The 24,305-nt window shown below is 45.9% G+C and overlaps 1 protein-coding gene across 1 annotated transcript in view; it reads left to right on the forward strand.

Moving 5' to 3' along the window:
• The window catches only part of WARS2 (tryptophanyl tRNA synthetase 2, mitochondrial), a 201,064-nt gene that overhangs the window by 148,139 nt on the left and 28,620 nt on the right, over positions 1-24,305 (forward strand). The gene's annotated exons all lie outside the window — the stretch shown is intronic.

Raw genomic sequence — 24,305 nt, forward strand, 5'->3', positions numbered from 1 at the left:
ATCTGTCAACAACAGCTCGAGGGGCAAAGGACTGCAGACTCCCCAGAACGTATGACTAAATGGCTTGGCAAGAGAAGAGGAGGAGGAAGCAAGTGCTCCGTAGACTGGTTCCATGTCCTTTTGTTTTTGCAGGTGTTCCTTCTTTTCTGAACCCCCCCCCCCTGAGAAACTTTAACATGACAGGGTGAAATTCAAAGGTTTCGGCTGAATGGGGCTGGCCTGCTGTGCATCAGTTATAGCTGTACTCCAAGCGTTCATTTGATGGTAGCTATGGAATATACAGCCCACATGAAACTTCTACATGTACTTTATAAATCAAACGCCGCCTATATGGTTAGATTATCCAAGGTTCAAAGGGTCCCATTCAAATGTTTCTTGAATGTTAAAATGTAAGCTCCATTCCGTTCGGCTACATGCTCTTACACTCATTCTGTGATTATAAAAGAGGTACGTTAATGTTGGCCCTAACTAGCGACCCCCACCCCAAGTGCTGAATCTGAGCCATAGATTGATAATACTATTTTATGAAGAACAAGCACAACCACCGTCGGCTATCTGAAGATCAGTCTTAAGGCTAGATATTGCAGAATAAAAATCAAAGTCAAATGTAAATTCAAGACGGAGTGTTCGTCGTCTCCACTTTTGCTTCAGGCGGATTTTGGTCAGGTCCGATGATAAAATATCGAGGTGAATTTTTAAAGGAGCGCACAAGCACATGGAGGCACTGAATTTATAACATGCGCATGTTGCAGCGCTCATGTTATAAAATATGATATCTGCGTGCACATGTGCAGGCGGGTGCCCCGTTCGCGCATGCGGGGGAGGGGGGGAATTTTTCAATTACGCACGGTGACGCGATCGTCTTTTTTCTCAGTTCCCTAACCCTAACCCTAGCCTTCCTCCCTCTTCTCCTCCCTTCCCCGACCCTTAAACCTACCCTACCTAACCCCAATTTTTTTGTTTTTATACTTACTGCTCCTCTGGAGCAGACGTAAACTCTGCGTGCCGGCCGGCTGCTGGTGCGCGCTTCCCCGTGACAGCGATTAATGGCGCCTTTCCGGCCCGCCCCGCCCCCCAACCTGCCCTTTTCTTCAGGCCTGCACGTACCAGGAGTTACATGCGTGGCCGAGGTGAGGGCGTTCCCCACTGCCAAGCTCTGTTGCCCCAGTCTGCCATGCTGCTGCTCCCTATCAGCGGAAGTTGCTGCTCACTGCTGCCCTCCTCTTGCTCTTCAGTGGTGGCAGGGGTGTTTGCCAGTTTTGCCTCTTGCCTCCTGCTCCCGCCTCGAGGTTCTCACTGGCCAATAAAAATGAAATCACCTGAGATGAATAGATGAGCGCATTTTTTAAACCCTGACTCGACGGCCAGCTCTGGCAGTGCTGCACCTTGTTCAAGGACCACAGACGATGGCTCCCTGTGGAACCCGATGCCCATGCACCCTAAGTCTGGCCACTAGATGTCACCATTGTCAATGACTGAGATTTCCTCCCTCCCTTGAGGCTGTGAATGCTGCTTCCGTGGCATCCCCAGGACCCAGTTGGCCCGGGGAACAGAAGGCGATCCTGGGAATTAAACCTGGCTCTTCACCATGGGAGCAAACAGCCCCTGTTGCTCAGCCACCAATACTTTTCTAAAAGAACACTTTCTTAATTCAGGTTTCCGAGCAAAATTCCATCTTCTGCATCCTGTACAGCTTTGTAGGTTGTGCAGCGGTTCAAGTTTACTCCACCTTTCAGGTAAATGTGTTTTCAGACTTTATTCTAAAATGCCAAGAGATCCCTCATAGCTAGAATGCACTATGCTATTCTTTGTGCAAATGAATACCTATCAGGGGCAATCTGCAGATTGTTTTTCTTGGAATAAAATTGCTGGGGACTTTTGACCTGCGGACTTAGTTGCGACGAGAGAGCACCTGTGTGCTTCTATTTTGAGAAAGTGCCCACAGCAGGCACCTTCTCTTGCCTCTGCTTTTTGTGAGGGTCCTACTTCCACAGAAAATTACCTGTGTAGAGTTGAAAATATGATCCCGTGTGTGGGATTCTCCATCCCTGACCTAAACTGCCCTCTCCATGACCCGGGAAAGCCAATTCAGCACTGCACATGTGATTTTAGCCGTACTGGGGGGAGGGCACTTTCAGACGGCCTATTTTCACTTGTAAATTACTTTCAAATTGTCCTCATCATTGTCTATAGTACCTAATGTTGTAAAATATGACTTCTTTGGGTACCACCTACCTGAGGTGGAATCATGACACGTTCCTGGAACATCAATGCACATGCTATCTTTACGTTTAGCTTTTTCTTTTCTTTTTCCATTTTACAGAAATTTGCCAGATACGGAGGAGAGTTGAGAGGTTGGATGGAAGGCGTGGGTAAATAGGGTAGTTGATGTTGGGTTGCATTTTGGAATTTATATTTGCATCTATGCAAAATGGGTGACTCTCAGCTGGGCAGTCTGGATAGGCTATTTTGGTCTTTATCTGCCATTATGCCACTGTATCTTTTTGCAAAATCCAAAACCTGGATGAAATTGGTTATTTTTCCCCATAGTTTTCTTTAGTGGATATATGAGTAAATCACGTGCATCATGAGATACAATTTTGCATTATTCATCACGGATAAGCTGAAGTGTTCATACTCAGACCATGTGCTAAAGATATGCTGAGTGCCAGGGCACATGCAAAGCCTGCTCTGTTTGCTAAAAAGGAGCATTTCAGTATCAATTGCACTTAGCAATGCTGCATTCTTTTAATCTATTCAATTTGCCATTCAACAGATCATATTTTCACATTTCAGAAACTGATGCTTTTGGATTCTGGGCACAGATCAGCAAGGGAATTAATACAATAAAAAGCAGATACAATAGTTTGACAAAATAATTTAAAATATATAAAAGCTAAACTAGAAAAATCTTGGACCATTTTTCCCATGCAATTTTACTGTCAATTATTTGGTGCCCTACATAAGGAAAGAGCTTACCCTGCTCAGAACAGGGATCCTATATCTTGCTTACAGGAGCTGAAATTGTTGAATGCTCACCAGCCATGTGTTGCAAATACCATCTGATTTTCCCCCAAGAATTTCCTGCATTAATAATGGTCTCGAAGAAGTGTATTGACTCTTGTTTTTCTTGCATTCCTCTCAAATGAGCTCAAAGTACTTTTTAAATACAGCACAGTGTGTGCATCGCAGAAGGCATGTGGTGTGTACTTAGCAAACATTGTCTGCAGGGCTGAAAAGAAAAACCCTGGCTCACCTGGGATGGCAGTCATACTGGGAGTCTGGCTGCACTTGCCATTCAGGGGATCCTCGGAGGCAGTCAGAATCGGAGTGATGGATTGTACGGTCGCATTTTGGTGTCCAGTGGGAGCGGCGGCTGAGATAAATGATCGGGGCCTTGCGGCTCTCTTGGAATGGCATTCGTTTTTGAGCTCTGAAGCACAGGCCTTGGCTCCAGCGTAGACAGAGGGAGTGGAAAATGCAGACATGGAAACCAAAACACCATCGCTCGCTTACTTTCTGGAACGTCATGTGCAGGGAATGCTCAGGAGATAGGAGGAAAAGGATTTATAATCGGGCTCTGACAGGCAACCCAAGGCATCAAAAGGGACTGGAGCATAGCAACTTGGGGAGGCTGGCCAGCCAAAACAGAATTTTGAGTTTTCACGTGGAGTAACTGGTGATATTCAGCGTTGTAATTATTTTCATTTTATAAATGACTCTATACATGGTACTGTGCAAGGTGTTAAACAGTGCTAAGTTAAAATAAGACTCCCATTCTGTGTCTTGTGCAATGCTCATTTAAAAATAGGTCTCACCGTATTCAAAATGAACCGGAGTCTCAAGCGGTTTGAGATCCCACATCCAACCCTTGGCTTTTGTATCCGCAGTTGGATAATGAGGCAGGGACACACAGCAAGTTCATTCCAAGCGGCTACGCTCTTACTGCTTCCAAGATGTATAGCACTGGTGAGGTCAGGATAAACACTGCAGGAATAGACTAAGGCTGTGAAAGTTTATTCCTTAAGAGTGCACATTGGCTTCCACTTGATTTATGAAGAGTTTCAATAGCTCCAACATTCAACTTTTTGTCTACCCTCCTCCTTGCCATCATGCTCTTCCTTCCCATCCCCAATATCATTGCTGCTTTCACTCCTAGAGTCTAGACCAGGGGTGGCCAACTCCGGGTCCTTGAGAGCCACAAACAGGCCAGGTTTTCAGGATATGCACAATGAATACGCAGGAGATTGAAGTTCATGCCCTGCTTCCCTTGTATGCAAATCTATCTCATGCATATTCATTGTGGATATCCTGAATACCTGGCCTGTTTGCTGCTCTTGAGGACTGGAGTTGGCCACCTATGGTCTAGATCATAACCCTCCTAGGCAGGGGTTCATCTCAAGTTTACGTTATCACCGGTTCTATTTTGGCGATACTTTGCCCATTCATGCGGTCATTGTGTGTTACTTTGCAATGTGTTGTTCATCTGGAATGATTAACAAATGTCCCTCCTTCTCTAATTCCACAATACTCTATACAAATAAAGTATTAATAATTTGTAAGTGCTTAGCATAATTTGGACTAAAAATGAGGCAAACTGCAACGAGTGGGAGATGGAATCACAATGTCCCTTTCAAAGGGGAGATACAAGTGCAAAAAAAAAACAAACCATCCCTGGGAACATTCATGGGAGAAAACCGTTTCCATGATCATCGGCTACTGCGTGAGGCAAAAGAAATGGAAGCATGGTGACGGCCTCGTCTAGAGTTCGGAAGCAGGATTTTAAAAGCCCAGTCTAAACAGCCATCCAGCGTGGTCCATGGTTTCCTGCGGGCACAATCCCTAGCTAACCCTTAGGGACGAAGCTTGAAACGCGCTTCGTCGATCAGCAGCATGGGGGGGGGTCTGGAAATAGACATGGGTGAAATAGAAGAACCACTGACGGTCCGATATGACTCACCCGCTCCAGGAGCCCTGGCAAATGCTACCGCAACACCTCCCTATGGCTCAGGGGAGCAAACTGTCAAATCGCTGGATCTGCGCAGACCCACTTGGTGTGACATGAGTCAGCAGGGGTGTGCACAGAAAAAAAAAAATGATTTGCGTTATGAGGTTGTTTAGGTTTTTGTTGCAGATGTGGACCCTTAGGCCGAGGGGGAGTTGGTGCTACCTGCAGGGAGGAGCCCCACAGGTCCCCACCATGGCAAGCGGAGCTGGCAGAGCAGAGGCCCAACTGGAGCTTCACCAATACCAGCCCAAGTTCCCCTTAGGTTGAGCCCTTGGGTGCCGGGTGTCGGCTGGTCTTAGGTGCGGGCCTCTGTGGAGATGAAGATCCCTCGGGATGAAGTTGCTGCAGGCCAGCACATAGGAAGGAGCGGTGACAGGACAAGCCACGGACAGCAGGGTAAAGTGCAGACGGTGGCCTGGGGTAGGCAGCGTTCTCGTGGAGTCGTGGCTCAGGCAGTGGTCGGGGCAGGCGGAGGTCAAGCAGCGTCGAGGTCCAATCCGAGGTCAAGCCAGAAATCCAATCCAAGGAACCCGGAGGAGGAGGAATGAGAACGAGGAATCACCAGGACAAGACGTGATGCTGAAGACAGAAGAGGGGAGACTGACCCCAAAGACACAAACTCAGGAGGCGACCAGACTGCCGCGGAATCAAGAACAGAGCACAGGAATTGCAGGACAACACACGGCAGATACAAGGTGCGCCTCCACAGTCTTCCTGCCTCGGGTCCTTTAAACTTGGTGCAGTCAGAATGCGCGCTCTAGGGGGAGGCAGGGCCCCATGGTCTCGGCAACGTCCAGCCACACCGGGAGGGAGCAGCGAACAGCAATGTTTTGGCACAGCCTCCAGGACAGGTGGTCCGAAGGGGAAGCCCAGCAGGAGGCAGGAACAGCGGCCGACTGCATCTCGCCGGGGAGGCTGGCCACGGCGCCTGAGAGCAGGATAGGCAGGTCGAGCCAGAAGGACAGGGCGGCGGGCCACAGGCCCATCCCGTGGTCTGCCAAGCCCAAGTTTCATATCGTTTAAATCGTTTCATTTTCCCATCGCTATCCTTTCGTTTTGTTTAACGCGTGCTTTCTTTTTACGCCTGTCTGGTATTGTCCATTCTCTTTTTTTTGGTTCCCATCTGCGACAGAGTACCCATGCCCATGGCCCCACCCACTTATCTAATCTTGTGAATAGTGGGCACGCTAACACGATGAACAATATTTCATTTGTTTTTGTGCATTTCAGATGGGAAATGACACAAAAGGAGTTAACAAATAGCGATGTTTTCCTGCCATTTTAAAATGGCACATGCCTGGTAGTCAGTAACAGCAATGCTATTGGAGAGCTATCAGTTATAAAACACATATTGCTGCCTGAGGACAAGGGCAAGGAATAGCTTGGGAGAAAGATTTGGCATTAGGAAGGGCCAGTTTGGGAAGACAGGAAAGTTGGGGAAAGGGCTGATGGAAAGACCACAAATTGGGATTTCAGGATTTGAACAGTGGGGTGGTTTAGGGCTAAAGAGGAAGTTTGGGGCAGATTGAGCGCTCAGGAGTTCCAAAATGAGGTATTAACATGTGCTTTCCCCCCCCCCCCCCCCCCCTTGGTCAGCTAGAAAACAACCAGAGATCTTCATCAGAAATGGCAGTGGGTATTCCGACTTAAATAGTGAATGTGTAGCGGAAATCCTTTGGCTCCTTTAATCCTCTTGGGGGTAACCCTATAGGCATATCTATTCTCTCTGGTGTGACACCATTTATACTATGTTTGTGCAAATTTTGACATTGTAACTGTGAAGCATGGGGGGTGGGGGGTGGGGTGGATTATATAAATTCAATGTGAACAACTTCGTTGCAAACCTTTGATGTATAACCTACAGCAGATAACGGTTTTGTTTTCATATCCGGGCTGTTTCTTAAGCATGTTGTTCTCCTGATTATATGGTCCGGTCTGTAGGTTGCTTTATGTTGTTGTTTCAATAAAAATCTTTAAATTAAAAAAAAAAAAAAGAAATGGCAGTGGGGTCCCCGGGAACTGCCTCGTTTCCTTGCCGTGCATTCAGGGGGTGCTGTTTTCAAACTGCCGACCTGGCTATAAAAGCCGTGTGCACTTTTATCTGGGGTCTTCACATCAGTTTTCAAAAGGAAAGTCCGTGTGATCGCCTGCACCTGGAAAAGTATGTGCATAGTTTTGACAATGCATTCTATATAAGTATAACAAAAAAATAATAAATAAATAAATAAATATATGCTTAACTTTCCTCTCGGGAACACCTCCTCTCCATTTGATTAAAAAAGTCTGCCCCATGTGTAAGGCAGAGGTGATGTGCAAGCCCTTAGTGCTGTGGCCTAGTTGACGCAGCCTCGAGGGTGAGCCCCCGGGGCCTACGCCGGCAGCTGGTGAATGCGTCCCGTAGCGGGACAGTCTAGAAGTTCACCTTTACCAGCTCAACCTCCACAGGATGAGCCCTTGGATTTTGGTGGTCGGCAGGACTTAGGCGGGTCCCCAGGGTGGAGATGGTACTTACAGAGATGCACCGGAGACAGAGCAGACAGCAGGCTTAGGAGAGTCGGAGGAAAGCGAAAGCCGGTGGCAGACAAACGTGATGAAGTCCAGGCAAGAGATCGAGATCTGGAGCGACAAGCTGAGGGTGGACATGGATGCACAGAAGGTACTGGATGAGACAACAAGGCTGGACGAGGCTGGACTGGAAGACAAGGCAGGATGAAGCTGCGAATGCAGGAATGCTGTAGCAACACACTCTGCTAGGCAGGAGACCCGTTGTAAGGCGAGGAAGGGGAAGTCCAGGAAGCCCTATATAGGGCTGAGGTGCTGATGTCATTGGTGGGTGCTGCAGGCATTTTCCCACTGCGGGCCCTTTAACTAGTGCATGATCCGAAGCATGTGTGCACCTAGGGAGGATCAGAGGAGCGGCAGTGAGGGCGCGTCCCTTGCCGCGTGAAGGGAGCCTGGCGGCGTCCTGCCACGACCTCACAGGCAGCTGCTGGCAGCGCCTGGGGTAAGTCCAGCAGCTCGCGGGGCCTTTCCGTGAGCCGTGAATCCTAACACTGTGTATGCCCAGCTGGATCTCTAACACCCAGAAAGGGTTAAGGAAAGCTCCCAGATACCAATTTACTTATAAAAGAGATTACTTCTAAAGAACTGGTTTTGCTATCCTGGATAGCTGAATTTACACCTAGGTTTAGTTTAGTTTATTTAGGAGTGAATTTTCAAAGGAGTTACACATTTAAAAGTAGCAATTTTTAAAGTCCATTTCTAAAATCTTTTGAAAATGACCTCCATATATCTTTTCTTCACATAAAGCAGTGTACAGCAAAAAAATAAATAAACATTAACATAAAGCAATAAAAAAATTATCAAAATTATCAATCATCTCTAAAAACACTACATATATACAATAGACAACACATGCATCCTTCTTAAAACCTGCAACTGATGAATATCAAGCACAAAATGGGGGTGTTCAAGTTCATCCTTAAAAACCTGCACAAAAAGCCATGGTTTCTAGATTTAGGGTCATTCTGCTCTATTTGAGCCTCCACAAAAGATGAAAATTGGTTCTGAAACAGAGCTTTTTAGGCGCTTCAGTGCTTAACAAATCCACCTGTAAGAGCTCCAGACAGCTTCCGCAGGGCATCAGAGACATCCCTTTCCTTCTTAAAACTTGTGATATTCTGACCATGAATTCTGGCTCGCACCCAGCTGTGCTTGGATTCCAAAGGCCCTCAGCACCAGAAACCCAGAAAGTGAAGCGAATGCCTCCACTGCCACAGAATAAATCCAGGCAGATGCCAGCTGATATATTTATCAGAAATTTGCTGCTTCTGCAAGGGGTCAGACGTCCCTTGCCGTTTATGAGCCCTGAATTTGAATTTGGCCCCTAGGTGTCGCCGTTGCTTAACGACTTGGACTCCTTTCTTTCCCCCCCCCCCCCCCCCCCCCCAGGAACCGAACCCAACAGAAGCAAAACAGCACTGCCACTGCGTCACCAGCCCAATCAGTCAGGGGTCAGGCACATTGCAATCATGCAAATTATTTTGTATGGCCCAAAGTCCAGTGGGAGTGCTAGAAGAAAACTAAAAATTATTATTTATGATCATCATATTAACTCCTTTAGGTTTCTGTTGCTAAGCCCTCCCTGTAGTCATTGAAACCAGAAGCTGACCAACACCCAAACACATGTAATTTCCTCCCGAGACCAAGGGTGATGGAAAGGGTAGGATGGCTGCAGGTCAGTGGACCTCAGACGTTTTTATTTTTTAAAGGAACCATGCATTTTAAATGTGACCGGTATTTATTGACTCTGAACTGCCTGGTGAAAGACAGACAAGGGTTCCTGTTACAGTGGCTTAATTCCCTTCATCCCCTCGCCCCCGAGGCTTTAACACCTCTGACACTTCTTTCATCAGCCACATCAAAAAACAAAAAAATCTCTGCACCAGAGCACCAGAGACCCCAGGCTGGGGCGGGAGGGGACTGCAGGACTGACAGCCAATCCTTACCCCCTTGGTTTTGTTTTCCGCTTCGATGGGACAGAATGCTGTCTCTTGGAAAATCCGAAAAAGGGAACAGGCTTTCTTTAAAAAAAAGTTTAAAATTATGCAAATAACAAATTAAACGTTTCTCCTCCAAACCAGCCGAAGACCTGGCAGCAAAGGTCATTTAAAAGTTGAACCCATGGCCCTGTGGGTGAGATTTTTGTGGGTTGCGATACCTATTGCCAAACCAATATGAGAATTACCCAACAATGATGTACCCGAGCTTTCAGAGACACCCAGGTTCCTTCCTTAGCTATGTTCTGTGTTGGCCAGTCCATGTCTAGTGGTATACATACGATCGATCTAAGATACAAGGCTGAAAAACAGGACCATAAATCTGACATCTAATACTCCTTTTAACCTTTCCCTCCCAGCGTGATATTAACTTTTTAAATAACCGTACTAAAGTGCTGACTCATTTTCAATTTGTGGCCTACTATAACCCCAAAACCTTTTCTGCAGTCACCCTGTCGACCAGTTTTTGTGCATTTGACTTTTCCTCCCTAAGTGGGTCCCTGCTGTATTTTCATTCTGTTTATATCTGACCATTTCTCCAAAATGGTCGGCATCATTTTGAATTCTAACTCTGTCCTCCAAAGTGCTTTCGGCTCCTCCCTAATTGGTATTATGCATGAATTTTATGTGAGTGCTGTCTATTCTGCCCATCCAATCATGTCTGAGTCTCCTGTCCATTGAGATCAGCTGATGCAGCTACTGCAGTGACTCCTGCCAAATGAAGAAGAGCTGGACAAGTCTCTCGAGCCCTTTGATCAGCGAGGGACCCTATGTGTCACCTGAGCGAGCTGTCTGGTCTGAGGGAAACATGAAGACCGTTTAAAAGAAGGAAACATGGGGCAAAATATATATATATATTTAATAGTACCAAACTTTGGCCAGTGATCGTTATATGTAGGGCTGAGGGTAGGCCAAAATATTTATTTTTTTCATTTAGTAGACTTGTTACTCACCAATATACAAGAAACATTCCTAGCAAGACTACAGGTGAGCGCTGTAATCTCCATCAGAAAAAGTGGCACTGGCCCTTGAAAAGTGACTTTTACATGGGAAAATTCAGACAGTGCTTAACTACAGGGAAAGATTGTGTGGCGACCCACTAGAATATAAGAAAATAATAGCAATAGCAATGTAGAGCCAGGGTACAGAAGGTAGGCGAGAAGCGAGCCATTTCCTAACTGCACCCCCATGAGGCAGAGCGGGAGATCCATGTGGCATTTTCCAGTTAAAGATCTAAGGCGAAGCCCTGATTTTATTTTTGGTTCCCTATCCCTCGTGGGCTAGGCCTCATGACGTAGGTCTACCTCTTGGGCCACCACCTGGCTGTTGAGGTTGCCTTGGTGTTTTGCAGTTTGTTTGAGAAATTCTGGATTTTACTTTTTGGTAATTTCTTTTCCCTGGATCCCCTAGTCCTGCCTCTGGGGAGGGCTAGGATGAGAAAAGCTGTTTCGTTCCATCTCACATCTAATAATAGATGGATGGAGTGACTCTCTTCTAGCGATTGAAGCATTTTTATGAAGAGTTTTTGTCTTTTGTTTTGGGGGGAAGTTTGCCGCCCACGGCTGGGGAAAAAAAGAGGAATTGTTTTCCCCTACTACTTGGAGCTTGCAGCTGAAAGATTCCCTGCATACCATCTGAAGAGGAGGCGCAAGCCATGATTTCATCTGGAGACCCCCACCAAAGTCTGTGTCCCAGGAATGAGAAGAAATGGAAGCACATCTGGACCGCATGTGTGGGGACTTCTGCTTCATCTGGAGCCCCCCTAAACCACCTGGGATGCCCTGGAGGGTGGGGCCATTTCAGGACTCCAGTGCCAAGGGATAGCGTCTGGCGAAGTGCAAACTTTGGGACATGGATGCCAGTTAATTACCTTGGAAGATCGGCAGCAAAGTTTCATTTTGGAGCACCCATCCAGAGATCCCGGCCTATTTACAGAATTCTTGCACCTACACTTACCCAGCTTAAGCCTACCGAGACAGCATACAGCAAGAGTCACCCTCTACGCCTTGAACCCCGGAGGTTTATTCTTTCACGAGCCTTCCCCCCTCCCCTATTCAGAGACTCCGTGCCCTGAAGCTGTTGGACTGTACAGGGACTTAGCCCCGAGAATGAGTATGACCCGTGCCTGCTCGGATAACACCAGAAAAGGGACCACAGTTGTTAAATTCTTTTTAGTGGCATCGGATATATTAAAAGAGGGTTCACGCCAACCAGCTTTTTTTATTTTTCAGAAGGAGAATGGAAGACGTACAAGTGTGGCCATGCTCGGGCCCAGACTTGCACCAGGCCTCAGGCTGGCATAGAAACATTTGAATCCAAGGACTTCCAGCGCTGACTCAGCGGTGCGGATGCATCTGAGGGAACGGGCAGCGTGGAGGGCGTTCATAGCGTGTATCCTTATTTTTTTTATTTTTAATATTAATTTTTGCCGATTTTTTTCCCCCTTAATTAATATTTTTATTGATTTCTTTTCTTCAGGCTTTCATGAATACTTTCTCCTTGTGCTTACTAGAATAACCTCCCGCTCCTTCCGCAAGAGACCAGAAAGAACTGGGGGTAAATTGAGTCCAGGGAGTCAGTAGGCACCGAGTCTGCTGAGCTGCTTATCGCTTAAGCACAAATGAAGAGAGGACAGAGCCCTCATACGGAGATAGTTAAACAATGCTCTTAGGAGGAGGAAAAGCTGTCAGTCAGACTGCACCTCTGAGAGAGGGAAATTCCATGAAACCGGGAATGGGGAGTGCGAGGGTCTTTTCATGTGGGTGGCCAGGAAATCAGGGGCCAGAACTGCACATAAAAAAGAGAGAGAAGAAGAAATACAAGATTGAATTCTAATCAAAATGCTGTGAGGCGTTCACACCAGGCCTTGAGAGAATATTAACAAGGTTACGGGCGGGGGAACCCTTTAGCCCCAGGAATTATTAGTGAATATGGAATTATATTTGTACAAACACAGCCAGATGCAGGCAGCCAAATGTCCTGCAGATGTGGAAAGAGCGGAATGTGTATTCTGAAAGGCCTGGGATCTCGTTCCGAATGGGTCCTCCCTCCATACGGCCTGCTGTAAGCAGAGCTGCCTCAAAAGAAGAACTGATTTGGGGGTTGTTTTACCATGGGGGGCACAGATGTAATAGCTAAGTGGTCACAATACAAATTTTCTATTTTGGCTGATTGGCAGTCTCTGGGATCCTGGGCCCGGAAAGTTTCTCAGTAGGCTGCCTACTGTTCTTTTTACTTCCAGCGGCCAAAACCATCCTCAGGGAGCTGTTCCCGATTTGTATTTCTCCGCACTTCCCCTCAGTGTCGTCGCCCCTCAGTTGTCTCTCTTCCCAGCTGAAGAGTCCTTACTTCTTCTGAGTCTCTCCTCGTAAGGAAGAGCTTCCTTGCACCCTTCTCTGCGATCCGGGGGGCAATATTCAAACAGCTCACCTCGGTGCCAGGGGCACCAAGGACCCGCGGTCTTGCACCTGCTTTCTCCACGGGCCGATGTCTGCTGCAAAACAATGCAACGTAGATCTGAAAATCCAAATCCTCGTGCATTGTTCTCCAGCCTTGCCCAAAACACGCCCCCAGGAACGCCGCTTCCCCACGCTGAGCAAAAACTACGAGGATCGTGCAAGCCCTGCACGGACTTACAGCTAGGCTGGGGGGGGTGGGGGGGGGGCAATTTTTTAGAAATGTTGCTCCCCTCTCCTCCTTGAGATGGGGGTGACTGAAACTGCACCCAGCATTCCAGATGCGGGCTCCCCACGGATTTGAATGACGCCGTAGCTTTATCTATTTTATTCGTAAATCCTTTCTTACAAATTCCTCTCGTTCTATTAGCCTGCACATGCTACTACCATTATTACCACTTAACATTTCTAAGGCGTCACACGACATACGCAGCGCTGTACAAACATACAAAAAGACAGTCCCTGCTCAATACAGCTCACAATCTAATAAGACAAACAGGACAAGAGACTTGGTTAAAAGAAAAGAAAGTTAATCAAGGCTTAAAGCAAACAATCAGGCATAAGATTTAAAAGCGGTTTCAAAAAGGTGGGTCTTTAGATGGGATTTAAACATGGCAAGAGAGGGAGCATGACGCAGCCAGGTGGAAAGCACAGAGTCTGGAATTGGTAGTAGAGGAGAAGGGCACAGATAGGAGTGACTTATCCGAGGAGCAGAGTGCACGAGGAGGGGTGCAGAGAGAGATAAGAGAGGAGAAGTAGTGAGGTGCTGCAGAGAGAAGGCATTTGTAGGTGAGAAAGAGGAGCTTGAACTGTATGTGGGAGTTGATAGGGAGCCAATGCAGTGACTTCAGAAGAGGGCTTATGTGAGCGTAGTAACGTTAGTGAAAGCTAAGTCATGCAGCTGAATTTAGGGCAGATTGCACTAGAGAGAGATGGAGACCTGTGAGGAGCAGGTTTTAATAGTCTTGGTGGGAGGAGGTGAGAGCATGGATAAGGATTTCTGGTAGTGCGTTCAGAAAGGAAGGGACAGATATTGGCAATGTTATAGAGAAACAAACAGCACATTTTAGCAGAGTTTCGGATATGCGTAGAGAAGGAGAGAGAGGAATCGAAGAGGACTCCTAGGTTACGGGCTGAGGGGACCAGGAGAATGACTGTGTTATCCACAAAAATAGAGAAAGAAAAACAAGGGGATGTGGGCTTGGGGGGGAAAGATAAGGTGCTCTGCCTTGGCCATGTTGAGTTTAATGTGGCTGTGGGACATCCAGGCAGCAATGTCAGATAAGCAGGCCGAGATCCGGGCCTGGATTTCTGGTGAAATTTCTGGTGTACAAAGGTAGATCTGGGAGCCATCAGCATAAAAATAGTATTGAAAGCCACGAGAAGAAATCAGAGTACCAAGGGAATTAGTATAGAGAAGAAGAGATGAGAAGAGAAGAGGACCTAGACAGAGCCCTGAGGCACACCAAGTGATACTGGAATGGCAGTAGAGGAGGAACCACCAGAGGAAAGGCTAAAAGTGCGATGGGAGAGATGAGAAAAGAACCAAGACAGGACAGAGTCCCGAAATCCAAGCGAGGACACATGGAGCTAATGTTCATGGAAACCTTTCCACAATGGCTCCAAGGTCTCTTTCCCAAAGGCCCTTTATTGTGCAGGGCATTGCAGTAGTCAGTGCTGAAACTCATCTGCTGCTTTCTTTGCGCGCTCACTCAGTTTTTGGGAGGTCTCTTTGTAGCACTTCACCATTAGGTTTGCTTTTGGTTATGCAGAATAAAGTTGTATCACCTGCACTTTGCCACCTCACTGCTTATATTTTTTCGGGCGATCCACAATGAATATGCATGAGATAGACTTGCTGCTCCCAGGGGGATTTTCCGCCAAAAAAACTGAAACTTCTGTACACACATTCTGCAAGTTCTACAGATTTATTTGACAAGTTAACACATTATTTTTGCAAATCATCATCCTACGTTTCAGCGCAATCCGGTATTTTCATAAGGAGCCTTCACATTTTTCTCACTTAGGGCCATTTTGTGTCTATGGGAAAAAACCCTTAGTGAATCAGGTACTTGGTGATTTCCTTCTGGCAGAAAGTATCAGACTGTACAGAGAATGTAGACCTTCTTCATTTGAGAATCAATCAGTCTCTCTCTGTCACACGCGCAATCTCAAATACACACATTCACTCTCTCTCCCACAATATGCAATCACACACATGCACACACACACACGCACACACAGGCTCGCGGGCAAACACCTCCCTTCCCACACACACTGCTTCACAACACATGGGGGCTCACACATACACTCTCTCCCAGGGCCTGGGCCTCCTCCTCAGCTGCCAGTGGGATGACGTCTGCTGGCGGCCCTGGGTCCTTTCTCTCTACTTGCGGGGGCGGCCTGCCGGATCGTGGCGTGCGTGGCAGCAGGAGCCACGTTCAACCGAACGGTATCTCCTGCCGCCGCGGGGCAGGTTTTGTGATAAGAGCTGCGAGACAGGCCCCGCGACGGCAGGAGATACCGTTCGGTTGAACGCAGTACCTGTTGCCAGCTTCTAGCCCCTTCCCCCTCCCTCTTTCCCTCTACTTCCCCCACTTCCCCCCTCCCTCTTCCTCCTCTACCCCCCTTCTTCCCCCCTCTCCCCTCCATCCCTTCCTTCTTCCCCCTTCTCCTTAATCCCCCTCCTTCTCCCCTTCCTCCTTGACCCCGCTTCTCTTCCCCCCCTTTTATAGCTGTTTGTTTATCTCTTTCTCACAGTGCAGGAATAATATGCACTCACTGGGAAATAAACAGTAAAGTGCAATCTTCAAGCTGCCTGGTTTTGCCGCGTCCGTGAAGGCCCCAGCCCAAATCTCGAAGTCAGGCTCGCGGAGCTGGGCAATAATCGGTGCTGTGCTGCCTCCCGCGCACCCGGCCCATGGTTCCGGGATCAAGGAGTCCTGCGGTGAAGGCCTCGCCTCTTCTGGCAGGCCCGCCGAGCCATTATTGCCACCATCCTGCCTGCGTTTGAGGTCGGAGTGATGGTGAGGCCTGGAATCGGCGAATTCTGTGAGGTAAATATGAAAATCTACACCAAGGGGGGGAAATCTGCGGAAATTCCGCATTCTGCAATGACGCAGAATTCCCCCAGGATTAACTTGCACACAGTGGAGGCAGTGCATGCAGATCCATTTCCTGCACAGGCATTGTGGCTCTCAAGGACTGGAGTTAGCCACTCCTGTTGTATATGGAACAGCGTTAGTCCCAGCACAAATCCTTCTGAGATCCCCAAATTACCATTGTGAAAACTATTTGGTGTTGCACTCTGTTGCTTATATTGCAATCTGTTTTGGATTCACGACTTGACCTTTTCTCATATCCGACGGCAACTCAGTCCCATTTAAGTGCTTTTATTGTTGGACCTTATCCAAGGGTATCAGCTGGGTTCCCGTGATCAGTGCTAAAGCTGGAGAATGTAAGTGCCCTGTGCCGAAACAGCAGGAAAAATATTTCCTCTCCTTTCACCAAGGGGGCAGCAAAAACCACACCTCAGCCTGCTCTTCTCCTGGTGCCACCACACCGTCCACCCCTTCCCCTCCTGCCGGTCAGGGCAGTCATGTGTTGATGGCGGCGGCCCCATGCCCGCGGAGCTGCTGCGATTAACGCCCGGCCCGCAGCAGTTGGTCTGGTGGAGCAGGAGCCTTCACCGAGTCTCTCCGCTCACTCCTGAGGGGTTTTTATTTTTGTTTTGTTTTCTGTGCTTTTCCCACGGCTGCAGCCACGGATCCAGACGCCTATGCTTCTTTCACTTTGTCTCCGCAGCCGCGGCTCTATAGGCCTATATTTTTTTTTTTTTTTGCTCCTTGCCCCCGCATCGCTGATCTCTGTGGGTCTGCTCTCCCCCTCTCCCCTCACTCCACCGTGGCAGTGGAAACTCTCCCACATTCTTCCCTAACCAGTCCTCATCTCTCTTTGCCAAGGGAGGCAGCCTGCAGTCATCCCAGGGCTCCTCAACCATGGCTGAACACCTCTGGCTGATTTCTGCCAATGGCTCCCTTATATTGAGGCTGTGGTAAAAATAACCCCACCGCCTGTATCAGGCACGCTTATCTCTTCCCACACCAGGGCCATCAGCTTATAACCTGCATCCTGCCTGACCATCAATGTTATAATTTTTTTAATATATTCAGAGGCAGCAGGGGAGAAGAGAGAGAGAGAGTGGGAATGTGCAAGAGAGCTGGCAAGTGTGCGCAGGTGTTAGCTAGTGAAAGGGAGCACGTGTGTGCATGTTGCAGCAGCTGAAAGGGAGCATGTATGTGTATGTATGTGTCAGTGGCAGCAAGGGAGTGTGTATAGGAGTCAGTGAGAGCAAGGGAGCATGTGTAGGAGTCAGTGGGCGCGAGGCAGTGTGTGTGTGCGTGAATGTGTCAGCACGTACAAGGGAGTGTGTGTGCATGTCAGCATGCGTGTGTAGGAAGAAAAGGTTTGTGCACTCCCTCACTCCCACTAATCCAGAACAATCTCAGAGTGTCTGAAAAGAAAGGGGGAATGCTTAAAAGCTTTATTTATTTAGATTTTTATATTCTGCTTTTCAGCACTTCAAAGTGTACATCAAAGCAGATTACATTCAGGTACAGGGCTTACAATCTAATTCTGTACCTGAGGTAATGGAGAGTAAAGTGACTTACCCAAGTCACTTTACTCAAATCCCACCCTGGTTTCCTTTGGTTGTAGCCTGCTGCTCTAACCACTAGGCTGCTCCTCCACTCCAATTGTATTATTATTAATCTGATGTGTCTGCTGTTTTAAAATATTTTATTGGTTTTTGGGACATGTTTAAAAATTTTATATGAGTTTAATTATTGGATGTTCAGCTGTTTTGTAATATTTATCCTTTTTATTTGTATGACTCTACTATTGCTGATTTATATTTCTTGATATTTTATAGGGAATGATAATGTTTCTCTTTTTCCGTTGTTGCACTGCATACAGGAGCTGGCTTGTTGCGGTTTCCAATTCATGTTTTTATCTGCACATTTCTATTTATACTTTATGGTCTCTTTATTCTGTATTTGGTGCTAGCTGATCTCTGTTCTGCCTGTGTGGCAGAAGTGAGGGATTCTGCTAGCATGCAGTTTCTGTGTTGGGATCTATAGCAGCTTAGCTTGTTCTGGTGTTTTAGGGCCTGGTGTAATATTTATAGCATTGCCTTTTCATAGGTAGAGTTGTCACAGTTCGAGTGCTGCTGTTATTGCTGTTTTAGTATTGGAGTTTTTCTACCTTTTAATTGTAATTCAGTTTACCCGAGGCTTTCTGAGAGCCGAACCCATACCCACCATGTATTACAATAGACTTAATGCACTATGGGATCCAAGTGTCTCCTTAATTTTTGTTTTGCAGGGTTTTCTGGTTGTCAGCACAGCACTGCATGTAATGCCCTCACTGTGTGAGCATGAGCAGCAGGACAATGAGGGAATGTGTGTGTCAGAGAGAGTGTATGTGCGTTTCATTCTCTAAGACACCCATACACACATTCTCTATGACTCACCCATACACAGAGTGAGACTGTGTGTGTGTGTGTGTGTGTGTGCCTTTGTGTCTGAGAGACTGTGTGTGTCTGGCACTGGCTGGCAGTGTGGTTACCTGGCAACTGCTTCAAGAGCTGATTGGTTGACAAGAGACTTTAATACCAAACTAGGAATGCAAGATATAATTATGAGATGTAACTAAACTTGGGGGTGGATGGCAACCAATTGCATAAATGGAAGAAGGCACACAGCTCAGTGTTTGCTCACCCCTGGTCTACGGTGTGATCTTCTACTTAACCATTTAGGAAACATGTGACATTTAGGTTGAAGATTTTTGGAAATTCCGCCAGGCTCCAGTCACATGATGCACCTATGAAGGGTCAGTTTGGCATGCTTTTAGGAACTGTTGAAACACATGCTGCAAGGAAAACACACAAGGGAATCAGACAGATATCCTGTGAACTGGTTTTGATAAAAATCCCCTGGGCTGATATTTTCCTGCAATCTGCCCCGAGCACATATACACGTGTGTGTCGGCGTGCACCCAGATACGTGGCAATTTTATAACATGAGTGCACATATGAGAGCATGTAATAAAATAGCCTAGGCACTTATATATGTGCCCTTAATTTTAAGCTTGTGCACACCCAGCAGCATAAGTTGGCTAATGGTCACACAAGTGGGGGGTATTTTATAATAGTCACGGGTCCAGCCAATGACCAGTTTCACCAGTTCATCCACCAGTTAGCCCAGTGTTCAGCTAGGGCCTCCAGCCCCCCCTGGTTTGTTAGCCTGCACTCCCTCCCTTCCAGTTAACCCAGATCCCTCAAACACTTCCTAAATACCCGTAAATGTGATCATTCAAACTTATGCTTCATCCGTAGCAGTAGTTATGCAGCACTGGACCTGGGTGCGTAGGTACTTGCCCACATCTCTTGGCCCTGCCACGAAATGCCTACGCGCCCCAGCCACATTCCGCCCTTTTGCCCGATGTAAGATACTCGCGCATCGGGACTTTGACATGCGCGTTGGTGGCTTAGAAAACTGGATGGACGCGTCTGTCCTACAGGCGGGCACATCTCCCAATTTTTGGCGTGCGCCCAGCTTTTAAAATTCACCTCTCAGCTTCTAAGATCACTTAGGTCTCCTCTTTTCAGAATTTAATAAAACACATTTCTTTCTTTTCTTGGGGGGAGGAGGAGGGGCTACTGAGCCCATGTTGCACTTCCAATGAACAAAAAATACCCGCTGTCACCTTGTGTGTTCCATGTTCACACCTCCAAGCAAAAATGTTCTGCACCATGCATCCCAGTCTGCTGGCCAGGGATGTCACTGTGTGCTCTTTCAGTGCTAACAGGACCCTGTCATCTTAGCTCAGACCTAACTGGTCTGCTTCTGACCACGCGCTGGGGTCAGACAGCAGGTGCGACAGCCAGAGAATCCACTTCCTCACACTGCTAGCAAACTGTCCGGTAAAGTCCTGATTTATTTTAGAATTTGTGTCCAGGGCTGACAATTTGCATTCTAGAATTTGTACATCAGCCAGTCGCTTTAGCAATCATATTAGAGATACATACAAATATTAAGAAATAAAAGTAAAGATAGCTCTTATAATTTTATTTTCCACTGTGAAATGTATTAGTGATTTTACTACATACATATGTTTTCCAGACTGTTTTCTTACAGCATTGAATTTTCAGTATTGGCATCATTTTACAGTACAGACAGAAAGTTGCTCTGTTATTGTTTAAAGGTATTTGTAGGCCGGTTTCGCCATGTTAGGAGTAATGTCACCCATTTTGCAGGCCAGAGTCTTGTGCATCTTTCATTTTAGACGTTTCGCTTCTTGATTTATGAATAAATAAATGTATTTTATGTACCCCATCTTGAACCCATAGGTAGGTGGTTTCATATCTTTTAAATAAATAAATGCTATAGATTTTTTTATACTTTCTTCCAGATATGTACACAAGCTGTTTCCAATAACGCTTCTCATTCAAAATGTTAAAACTCTGTAAAATGGGTAGGAGAAAGACAGAGAGGGCAAAGAGCAAAGCAGGACGAGATTGGAATGACGAACCTTACCAGCTCTACTCCCGTGGTGATGCTTGCCGTAGCATTCCTTTGCCATTACATATCTCGTCCACAGGAACACTAAATGGGACCATGATGGGCAGTGTTATTACACAAAATACCACAGCGATTAACAGGCAGCGGCCACTAATTGTTAAGTATTGCCCTTTTCACCTGATAGTAAAAATCAGGGGGCCAGATGTGCTAAGGGCTTCCTCCTAGGTTGTGCCTATGAAGAATAGGCCTAGGGCTACACAGAAAATAACTAATTTAATCAAACCCCTTCTCTCCCACCTGCAATCTCCTGGACTTGCTTTTTTTGAAAAACCACAGAATTATCACTGATCCAACTGCTGCTGAAAAATAGAAAGACCCAGACCTTGTTTTTAATTCTGTAAGCTAATTACTTTATTTCTCTTTGAGGTTTGTTTTTTTTATGGGACAGGTAGGATGAATTCACCATTTCATTTTCTATAGATGCTGCTCTTAATCAGTGAATTACAAGGTTAATAGAAAAACAAACTGAGCAAGGTCAATGGAGGAGAGAACCAGACTATAAGAGAATAAAAAAAAAAACCAAACAGGAATTGGCGAGGCAGGACAGACTACAGAAGTGAGATTTAAGATTGGGGCACAGATAACTGAATGACCTAAACAAATGGTTGGACTGTATTTAAAAAATGAGCCATTAAAGCTGTACATGTTTTGAAGGTCCGAGACGTACACATGGATGTTTACAAGCTATCTATTGGTGGGGGACTTCTCAGAGTCAGCAGTGATTTGCACATGCCCATGTACTATTTTCTGGCTGAAAAACAGTATGGATGAAACTGGCTTGACTGAAAAAATAAGTGAGATTTCAGAAGAGATTTACATTTCACAGCCACAGGACAGGAACTGATGCGTAAAGGCGAGAGGCACAATCAAAGAAGAGAAAGCTAAGTAAGGGAGACCCAATATGAGATGCCTTAACAGGGAGGCAGAAGAAAGGAGCTAGGAGCTACACCTATCTGCACTACAGGCTCTTTCTTATGAAATGTTTGAAAGTGCAGCTCTCACAGTGGAGCAAAATTCTACTTGAACTTTTCAGGCCTAACATAGCCTCCAGAAATGGAGGACATAATCATAATAGACAGAGACCTGGTGGAAGGAGGATAACCAATGATAACATACAAATTATATAGATATGACAGGGCAGATGAAATAGGTGGTGGGGTTGCACTATACTCTGGATGGCATAAAGTCAAGATGGCAAAACGTCATGCAGGAAACACAATGCACTGTGGAATCTTTATAGATAGAAATTCCATGTGTGATGGGGAAGAGTATACCAGTGGGGATATACTGCCATCTGCCAGGCCAGAATGAAGCAATGAAATGCTAACAGAAATTATAAAGGCAAATAAAATTAGCAACACAATAATAATGGGAGATTTCAATTACCCTGATATTAATTGGGTAATTACCATTTAAGGACATTCTTGGGCAGTAAAGTTTCTAGATGCCACACATGACTGTTACATGGAGCAGCTGGTCCTGGAATCAAGAAGATGGGAAGCTCTTTTAAATCTAGTCCTCAGTGAAATACAGGACCTGGTACAAGGTACAACGGTGGCAGGGCCACTTAGCAATAGTGATCATAATGCAATCATCACAGACACACGCAAAAGAGAACACATCGCCCCAGTCTTAAAAGATCTGCACTGGCTCCCCATCCCTTTCCGCATAAAATACAAAACCCTCACCATTCTTCATAATGTGCTCTACAAAAACAACCCTGCATGGCTCAAGGAAATGACGCGTTTCCGTCCCTCCAATCACCCATCCAGAGCCACCCTACATATCCCACCCCTTAAAACTGCACACCTCTCCATTACAAGAGAAAGAGCTTTTACCATAGCTGGCCCTACCCTATGGAACTCACTCCCCATGTACCTCTGCCTTGAACCCTCCTTATCCAACTTCAAGAAAGGCATCAAAACCTGGCTTTTCTTACAGCCCTACCCAGATGCCAATCAAACCTAATCCCTTTATTGCCTCCTCCCAATCGCCTCCTGCTCTGCTAATCAATGATGCATCTTATGAAATGTTGACTATGTAATTATTGAAATGTTATATTTATTTTAATGCTTTTAATACAGTTCCTATATATTCTTTTCTCCCTTTACAACCTATGTTCTTCACGCTTCTTATGCGCTCGCTTTCACCTTCCCCCCTCCTCTCCCTTTTTCCATTCCTGCTCCCCTTCCCCCCTCCCTGTTATTTGTAATTTCTCTTTCCTTGCTACAAAGTTGATTGTAAACCGGCATGATATGCCCTATGAATGTCGGTATATTTAAAAGCCCTTAAATAAGTAAATAAATACATTTACATAATCACTGGAGGAAGGATGTTAAGTAAAAGTACTGCTGAATCGTTTAACTTTAAAAAGTAAGACTATGATAAAATGAGGAAATGAGTTAGAAATAAAAATTAAAAAGGAGTGTTACAGTCTAATGACTAGAGAAGCAGGCTGAGAACCAAGGAAGTTGAGGTTCAAATTCTGATGACGATCCTTGTGACCTTGCACAAGTCACTTTACCCTCTATTCTCTGAGGTACAAATTTAGATTATAAGCCCTCTGGGGGCACGGAAATACCTATTGTACCTGAATGTAACTCACCTTGAGCTACCAATGATGAGCCATGAGCTAAATCCAAATAAATAAAGGTTAAAAGTTTGCATAAGGCATGGACATGGTTTAAAAATATCATCTTTGAAGCCCAGATAAATTGTATTTCACGCATTAAAAAGGATCAAAGGAAGACCAAACGACTATCAGAATTACTAAATGGTGATGTGAAAGAGGCAGTTAAAATTATAAGGCCATATTTCAGAAAAAGGAAAGCAGATCTAAATAAAAACATTTACATGGAACAGTTTGTAACATAAGATAATATTGGTACATATGGTTAAACTAGGTGCATAACTGTGGAAAGTAGTAATAAAACATTAATTAATTAATAAGATGACCAAGGGGTAAAAACGTGCTCCAGGATGACAAGGCCATAGCAGAAAAAATAATTATTTACTTTGGTCTTTACTGAGGATGATGCAGGAGAAATACTCACACCAGAAATGTTCTTTGACATGATTCAGCGCAACTGAAGCAAATCACTGTAGTTTGTAAAATCAAGAAAAACATAAGAGCCATAAACTTTTTATTAAAGAAGAGATCCTTTGTGCGTAGTAAACTGTACAAAGAAAGGGTGAAAATTAGTCCTTATAGAACTGCACTATCGAAAGCTTGTGAACACATCCCTGCAACACTACCCACAGGCAGAGACATCAGGGTCAATATTACCAACTCCTACTTGAAGAAAGTCACGAATCTATCAGATTGCGTGCAAAGTAGCTGGAAACTTTTCATTTCTGGTCGCTCTAAAATTGATGCATATTTAAAGAGAAGGAGAATTCACATGCGCACATAGGCTCTCTCTCAGAAACATACACATTAATTTTTCAGATTCAGAAAACTTTGGTTCACAGAGACACACACGATCGCTTCCTGTCTCTTGACATTCAAGCACGCTTCTGCAGCAACTGCTCCCCCAACCCCCGCACAATCCAGGGCACGGAACTCCATCCCCATCCCTTCCTTTGACTGGGGCCTGCCTTCTAGTTCATCCGGCTCTCTCATTGGCTGTGTCCCATACAGCTT

This window comes from Rhinatrema bivittatum, chromosome 15 (genome assembly GCF_901001135.1).
Source record: "Rhinatrema bivittatum chromosome 15, aRhiBiv1.1, whole genome shotgun sequence".
Taxonomy (NCBI): domain Eukaryota; kingdom Metazoa; phylum Chordata; class Amphibia; order Gymnophiona; family Rhinatrematidae; genus Rhinatrema; species Rhinatrema bivittatum.